Consider the following 8,782-nt stretch of genomic DNA (forward strand, 5'->3'; position numbering starts at 1 on the left):
TGACTTCTTGCTACACAACACTAGTTAATTCACCTGAGCAACTGTGGAACTCAAGCAACAGTTTTAGGGATACATGCAATTTTAACTCTGATTTATGGGATTAATGAATGAAACCCCATATAAAAATGCACTCAGGATAGCAACCCCTCATCTGATTAATATGGTATCTTTTACTGCCTTGTGGCAATTATTGGCTACAGAAATGGCATGTGTAGCAACACTCTTAACCATGTTTCTGGTCCCATGAAACATATCTGAATAGACCCACATACACACACAAGTAACTAAGGAGGGTGATACATGTAAATAAAGTTAAGTAAGTGCATAAACAAAATGTGTACACCAGCAATAAATGAGAGTCAGTGCAGTATGCCAGATTTATACCACTGTTTTTGGTTCTGTGAAATGTGGGTCTGAATCATTACCCTGCCATGGCCCTGAGCAAATTATTTTCTTGGTCACAGTTCCACAGTCATAAAATGGGAATATTGTACATACTTCCAAGGATTATGTTAGGGCAAAGAGAATGAAAAACTGTAAAGCATGTTGCATATTAGAAGTGTGATATGACTACTAAACAGTAGAAGTAATTATTGTATTATGCAGAAGGGTGTGCACCTCTAGCACTAATGTACCTTTATCCTTCCATTTCTCCAATCCTGTACAATATAATGTGTTTGTAACTCACTGGAAACAGATATAAATTATAGGGCCCATATAAGAATCAAGCTCTAGCTGCATTTAGTAGTGGCATCTTCCTTAACCATCCTAGAACAGTTTAAGCCCACAGGATAATGAACACAGTGAAATTGAGGCTAATACAGCACATGAGGAAATTAGAGGGGCTATTGTAAAGTCCTCAAATTCATTTATATCCAATTGATATTAAGGATGCTGGCTAACAATTTCCTGCAGAAAAAGCTTGTGTACAGCAGTCATATTATTTTGGGATGAAACCCAGGGATAACACCAAAATGCTGATAAGCTCACATTACTAAAAAGTAATAATTCTGAATTGAAATCTGAATTTTTAAAATTGAACTTGAAATCATAGATTGATCCATCCTTTAGAATGAACTGATTTTGCTACACTTCTGTGCTTATCTTTAACTTAGATGACCTCATTCTTTCTGTCTTCCAGAAATAAAATTTAAAAGACTGATATCTTATCAAGAAGCAGACATAGTGCTTCTACCAGTTGGGGGAGGGGAACACTGCTCAGTATTCCTGCCCAAGGCCCAAAGAGCCTTGCTCAGTATAGTTTGTCCACAGGCCTGAAAAGGTTAAAGAGCACTAGCAAGCACTTCTTCCAACTATTTTAAGCTACCAGCAATGCATTATTTCCCAACATCAGTCAAGCTAGAAAGTAATTTTGTCCACATTGCAAATGTTATACTGGATAGCTTCCTATGAATTCAGTGCTTAGGCCATGGCAAAGTCAATGAGAGTCTTTTAATTGGCTAAGCATCAGGTCTTCCATTATCCTATAAAATGCTTAGAGTATAGGTAGAATATTAGCATACACTCAGACAGACGCCACATGCTGCAAGAGAACAAAATCATTGTCTATTAAAGAGAAAGGGATTCCCGGAGGCTTCTGGTAGGGCTCTATGGAAGCAGGATGTTGAACTAGATGGATCTTTGGTCTGATGTACTAGAGCTCTTTTTATGTTCCCAAGTAGTTCTGTAGAAGATATAAGAGGTTATATTTAGGAATATTGTGACAAGCTGTATGGCCAAGCTTGAAAGCTTACAATGAGAAGGCAAAGGCAATAAGGAGACATACATTTCCTGCAGTGCAATATATATGAGATTATGGGAAAACATGGTGGTGGTGGGGAATGAACAGCTATTAGGATGCTAAAGGTATCTATGCCAATGAATAGCAGGTTTAGATATTCCTGACAACTTTAACTGCAAAATGGAACCAAGTTTTCTAATCTATGATGTTAACACCTACAGAAAAGCATCTGAATATGGTTATAATCAGAAACCAGATCAATGACCCAGTACAGCTATTCATACCAGAAGTGAAAGATGCATCATGCAGAAATCTGACAGCACACAACTGACAGCACACTGTACTTGGCCTGTGTGTACTATGCAACTGACAACTATTTTATCATCTAAATTGTTTTAACAGCTTATAAATATGCCTTGCGATTTCACATTTTCAGTTTGCACACGATGCAATTCCAACCACTGGTAAGGGGGAAAGCACTTGTGGTTTGAGGAGGCACAGAAACAGTCTTGCTTATTTCCACAAGTGGCAGTAACTACCATTGCATTCCAATTTTAGACACTATACATGTGTGGCAAAGTACCACTGATTTCAATGGAACTTGCTTACAACGAACTGTTTGTCTACAGCAGTCATAATTATCACTTCGGCGTTATAACACTCATGTCAAACCTTGTTGACTGGGTGTGTGTCAACTTATTCTTTCCTTACCAGCTGTGGCTTACAACCTATTTCAGTTATAGAAGTACCCTCAGATAAACCACAGCAGCTGCTGGGTTGTTGTTTTTTTAAAGAAAAACATGCAGTAGTGTTGATCATGTGATCCCCTAATATTAGGAATGAATCCAGATGGTGGCATTCAACTACTGTCAAACAGAAATGGTTTTGTAACTTGCATCCACAAGGCAAGAGAGATACTATGGAAATACACAACTTCAAGCAATGATTGCCCATAAATTAACACAGGCACAGGCAGAGATTCTAAACTGCGCAGTTCAGCCTATAAAGAGTGTGATGGAAACAAATGCCTCAAAATGCAGCAGAGCTGTTTTGAAACTACTTCCATTCCAACCCACTTAAAAATGTATGTCCACCTTCACCCCTGCTCAAAAGTTGGTCCCTGGAGAAGAAGCGGTAATTATTTCTAATTTTGTGTGTTCGGGGTCCCAAGCAATGAAATGTTTGTAGTTTTTGATTCACACTCAACCTAGCACTTTCAACAGCATCATTTATTATTCTAAAAGTAATAATTTCATTAAGGTAGTGCAGAAGTTTTAACACAAAATCTATAACAACATTGAAAAACACAAAAACCAAAAATGATGTCTGGATTTATACAGATCCTTTTAAACACATTTCAAAAAGTAGCTTATTCGGGGGGGGGGAGATTAAACATGAATAAAATATATTTTCATGATTTTTGAATGATATCTCTCTAGGATTTTAGTATATCCTTCCCTACAGAGCACAAATATCCATAAACACAGTGACAGCTATCCTGCTTTCATTTACCTTAAATGAAAATCAGTATGTAAAATGCTAACTAGCCTCACTTGTTATGCAAGCAGCATCATTTCATTTGTAGTTTAGTGAGCAAGTCATTTCTGTCTGGGTAAGTGACACAACATGCTGCATTATGTTGCTTGCAACACAGAAAGCTAACAACCACCCTTGGGAAGACAGAATTTGAAAAGTGGAAAAAGGAACACTTGTTTGCATCCAGTAAAAGTTGTCCCAAGAATTTACACAAGATTAACCCAATAGTTGTACTCCACATGTGTGTACATGCACAAACAACCACACACCCACACACCCCTGTATCACTTTTCTTATCCTTTTCCTAGGCATGTTTCAACCTACATACAGTAAGACCCAATCTTTTAATTTGCATAGTAAATAAAAGGAAGCTAGTTCCTTGTATTCAACACTGGAGGAGGGTGTGCAGTGGAAGAGCTGTTAACTTGCTGCTTGTAACACCCAGCTTCCCATTCCTGCAAGACATCAGTTGCTTTTGTGTTTGCTTGTTTCTGCTTCCAAAGACATAATTGAACATCTCTGGACCAACACTGGAGTACTAATAGGAGCTCAGGCAAAACCTGACCAGGGTTTTATCATCCAAATGTCTGTTTATCCCAGGATCCACCACACCACTGCCCAGACTCTCTCCTTTTTGCTCATTCCATTTGTTAAAAGACAAGAACGAGGGGCTGATACATATTGCCTGTTTGCCGTCTCTCTGCAAAGGTGACTGGAAAAGATAACTGCTATCTAGCCAAGTTAACCTCCGTATCTGTACTCCTCTGGGTAAACCCTGAGTGGGAATTGTGCAGAAGACAGACTCACATAGGAAGAAGGATCGAGTCTGATGCCCATCAGTTTGTTGTACCCTGTCGCACCATCACTACTTCTTTTCATGGGAGGAGGGGGGAGTCGCAATTTTGCATACCATGGTTCTCCCCTCCCCACTCCATTTCTGTAGGAAAATCTATTTGGCAGCAGCCCTTCCCTACTAGAGCACTCTCGCTCCTTATGCAAACTCTGTTTGGGTGGCAATCTCAGCCACCCCACCTTCTTCCACAGTCCAGTCCTGCATATTTGCTCAGAATCAGAGCATACACCGGTCCATCTACCTCAGTAGTGAAAACACGGGCTGGCAGCTGCTCTCCCAAGGTTTCAGGCAAAGGTCTCTTTCTCTCTCTCCCTGCCCTACCTGGAGATGCCAGGGATTGAACCTGGGACCTTCTGCATGCAAAGCTCTACCACTCTGAGCAAGTCCCACCGAGTTCAGCGGAGCTAATTTTACAGCCAGGTTCACAGAGCCCAGGTCTTGCAGCATCCGCTGCTGTCTTACCCCAGAGCAGGGCGCGGACAAACGTGCAAGGCAATTACTCTGAAGTAAGCGCGCGTGAAGTTTTTGTTTTTGAGCGGAGGCAAATCACGGGCCGCTACGCTTTGAACGACGGGGCTTCAAAGCAAACCGACCACGCAGCCGAAGTGCTGCAGGCGAAACTGCAAAACCCAGCAGACAGTTTGGCAAAACACCAGCCTCCACAGCTCGAAGGAGAACTAGAAGCGCCCGGGTCCTCGCGCCACCAATAAAACTTGTTGACTCGGGGGGTGTAGGGGGGGGAGAGTGTCGCCCAAATCCGAGGGCCAAAATTGTGCATGCCAAGAGAAGCCCGGAGCCCACCCACCCACCACCCGGGAGAATAAGACTGAATCCATGCCCGAGCTAAGAGAAAAAGAGCTGGAGGCAGAGGCTGTGCACGAGAGGGGAAAGGACAGCCTGGGTGGGATTGGGGATGGTGTAGACCATGAATTGTTTCTCTTTCTCCACACACCCAAACGAACCCCCTCCTTTTTTTGGTGGAAGCACCTGCTCTTTCCCTTCAAAGGCAGCAGCGACCCACCACTGTGAAGCGAGAGAGAGAAAGGCGCCTTTTCCCGCTCTTTCCCCCACACCCGCCCGCGCGCCCCCTCCTCCTTCTCCTCATAACAAACACGGCGCTGCACTCCGGGACGCGCAGCCCAAGCCGAGCCTTACCTTGACGCGGGAAGCTGCCAAGAGGCTCCTCCGAGCGGCTGCGGGCAGAGCTCCCAGGCTGGCGAAGGAAGCAAGCAAGACAAGCCGCTGCCGGTGCTGCTGCTGGTGGTAGCGGCGCGCTGAGGCGGCTCTTCTCTCTCTCCCTTCCGCGCTTTATTATTTTATTTTTATGCTCGCGCCCGGAAAGTCCTGCTTTCCCGCTGTGGGGCGCGAAGCCTCGAGGGCTGCTGAGGAGCCGGAATGCCGGACGGAGGCGAATTTGGGAGCGCTGTGGCGGCGGCGCTGCTGGTGTTGGCGGTCGCCGAGAGCCAACCCCACCCTCCTCCTCCCCAAATCTACTCCTCGGCTGCCGGTGGGGCGGCGAGGGTGAGGGAGAGGCAGATTAAAAGAACGGCGAGGAAGAACACGGTGTCTGCCAACTATCCGAGCCGCTTCAGTGTTAGCTCCGCCTCCCCCACCTTCTTCTTCTTTTTCTCCTCTCCCCTTTTCTTCACCCGGTTCCGTTCTTCTTTCCCTCCTTCTCTTGCCCTGCAGTAGAGATTGGGCGAAGGGAGAAAGAGCCGCACAGGTTCTTTTTAGCTAGGAGGGCTTCTGAGGGGCGTGGCTAAAGGAGGGGAAAATGTGTGCGGGCACGTGCGCATCCCGGCTGCAAAAGCAACCCGTAGATCTCACTAGACCTTTGGAGGGGAAGAGAAGCCTCTGTCGCCGCCGCCGCGCAGCAAGAGTATCATTGATTTTCATGGAGCGGGAATGGATTGCATACACATGCACGCGAGCGAGCTGGCGAGCCTGGATGTATCAACCCGCAAGCGCCATCTCCGGATGGGCTCCTGCTGAGGAGCACCAGCAGTCAACACCACCGCTGCTGCTGACTTGGGAGGTTTGGGACCCACTTTATCTAGGCCATGTTCAGAGTTGTTGCTGCAAACGCAATCCCTGATCCGGACCTTGTGCAGAGCGGAAATGAATTAGCTCTCCACCCCGAGAACGGGTTTCGAAGCTTTAGACTGCAGAACAGTCTTAAAATAGTTGCAAATAAAAGTTGCAAAATACAAAATAGCACATTGCTCTAAAACAATGCAGTGCCGCCTTCTTTTTAGTCCTTAATAAATGTCAGTAGATTTACCCTCTCTGATCCAAGAGAGACATCCTGTGCAAGCATCTTGCTTCTTCAGGATAGCCCAGCTTCATTTCTACTGCTGCTGGCTCCAAGAACCGAGGAAGATGCTGAGTTCTCAGGTTTTATGACCTGTTGAGAGAGCTCTCAGTTTGTGTGTCCAGGATGAGTCATCAATCAGCCTTAAACACCTTACTTGTGGCATATACCTAGAGTTTAACCTCCTGTCTAATGCAAACTTCTCTTTGCAAATGCAAACCCTTTCATAAGTCTTCTTTACATCAGTGCATCCAAACACTACATTTTATGCATATTAAACATATATCTTTAATAGGCCAGGGTCAGGAAACCTATGGTCCTCTGTATATGTTGCTAGACACCCAACATATGCCCCAGCCTATGTGACCCTATGTGAAATATGGGTTGTAGTCCAACTTATAGAGGGTCAATTATACAATTTATTTATTTACGGCTATTAGCCCATAGAGTATGTACAAACATAAAAACACAGAGACATAAAGACCGATATATCCGACAACAGAAGGTGAACACCACGATGCAAGGGTGGGTCATTGAGCAGAGCCAAATGACAGCTTGGGGTCAGGAGAGCTCCAAGGGACGGTTCACAGAAAAAGAAAAACTGAAGACGAGATCCGACATGCACTCTCATCATAACAGTCCGATTAGTTTTGATGTTTTTGTTGTTTTTTGGTGGTGTTTGTGTGTGAGATAACCGCATTCAGGAATCTCGCCACCTGCAGAGTTACAGAAGGATCTGTATCCTGCAAAAGCAGTGCAGCGTGTAACTCAACAGGCCTGCCAACCAAGCGCAGTAAAGCAGGACCCAGGAATTTAGTCCTGGCTATGCTATGTAGGGGACAGTTGAACATTATATGTGAAAGAGATTCAACAGTTTCCCCGTCACACACGCATAGCGGAGACACCAAACCCTTGGAAAATCTGTGGCTCAGCAGATTCGATGGAAAGACATTGAACCTTGCACGAATAAATGCAAGTCGGTGTGGTACTGATGAAAGAGATGACATGTATGATGGAAGGCCAAGTGGTGGGGTTATTCCATGATACCTGGGGGAGCAGACACCCCCACCCCTGGCGAGGTTGTGTTGATTTTCAATGTCTGCTAATCTTTGCTCAATAAGGCTTTTGGCTGAGCGTAAACAGAGGGTCAACGTTTTCCCATCCTAGCAAAATGATGTTGGACTCTGATGGATAGCTCAGTTGGCTAGAGCGTGGTGCTGATAACACCAAGGTTGCAGGTTAAGTCCCCATAAGGGACATCTGCATATTCCTTAATTGCAGGGAATTGGACTTGATGATCCCCAGGGCCCCTTCCAACTCTATGATTCCTATTAGCCTCAGAAGACATGGCCAGTGGTGAGGGACAATGGCAACTGCAACCCAGTGACATCTGGAGAAAAACAGGGGGCTGCAGTTGGTGTGAAACTGGTTTAGGAAACTGCCTCAAACAGTAGTATTTCACAATGAAGTGCAACATATATATGCAGTTTGGGTAATGTAAATAATAATAATAATAATAATAATAATAATAATAATATAATAATAATAATAATAATACAATAAAAATCAATATGACTAACACACTGTGCCTGCCTTTCTTCACAGACACACCATGTACTGCCTGATTGAAGCTTGCAGACCACAGTTTGGACCTTGGACCACTGTTGGAGAACCCCTGTTCTAGTAGCTCTACCAATCCCTGCTCTACCAAGAGGGAGAGAAATAATTGTGAATAGATGGCAACTGCTCCTGCCTTTGCACCCTTGATGGGGAGGAATGCATCCTGTCCCAAAACATCCTTGCTCCTGAATGTGGGAAGGTGATCTGTTGTTACTCAGTGGTGAGGGAAAGGCATCCCGCACAACCTCAGATGGCCTCACATGTTCCAGGACTCTGAGACGTGGCCTTTGTGTTCAAAACAGAACCTAGTGAAACCTGGGAAGACTGTTTCAATAAGAAAATTCATGGTTGCCAGTGGCAAATATTTAACTCTAGATAGATAGAAAATGGCAGGCTCCTACTTGCTGGAAAATCACACCTGGTAATATTGGCTGCCAGAAACTCTATAAATGATGTGATAGGACAATGGAGTGTGCAACAGAAGAAGTACTTTTCTTTATTTTATTTAGTCCCAATTTGAGGGGTTATTTAGAAGAGATGCAAAGGCACACCATTTTACCCAGGCTTTTGGGAACATTGGATTACTGCTCATCACCTGTTAATGATTTTATTGGTTGTACTGTTGCTTTAGTCATTCATTATGTAATGTATGTTACTGTTTTATTGTTATATAACCCGCCCTTGGACCTTTGGTGAAGGGCAGGTAATAAATGCATATAAT

At 44.3% G+C, this 8,782-nt stretch overlaps 1 protein-coding gene across 6 annotated transcripts in view; it reads right to left on the reverse strand.

The window, feature by feature from the left end:
• The window catches only part of CNTN4 (contactin 4), a 521,364-nt gene extending 515,414 nt beyond the window's left edge, over positions 1-5,950 (reverse strand). For 3 of the 6 annotated variants that reach the window (XM_053378151.1, XM_053378149.1, XM_053378150.1), the window contains exon 1: positions 5,286-5,948. The gene's annotated coding sequence lies outside the window, so the exon portion shown is untranslated. Of the gene's footprint in view, positions 1-4,084; positions 4,104-5,285 lie in introns of those variants that run through there. The other 3 variants (XM_053378148.1, XM_053378146.1, XM_053378147.1) reach the window with 3 other exon arrangements.
• Positions 5,951-8,782: the final 2,832 nt, after the last annotated feature.

This window comes from Podarcis raffonei, chromosome 2, assembly GCF_027172205.1.
Source record: "Podarcis raffonei isolate rPodRaf1 chromosome 2, rPodRaf1.pri, whole genome shotgun sequence".
Classification (NCBI taxonomy): Eukaryota; Metazoa; Chordata; class Lepidosauria; order Squamata; family Lacertidae; genus Podarcis; species Podarcis raffonei.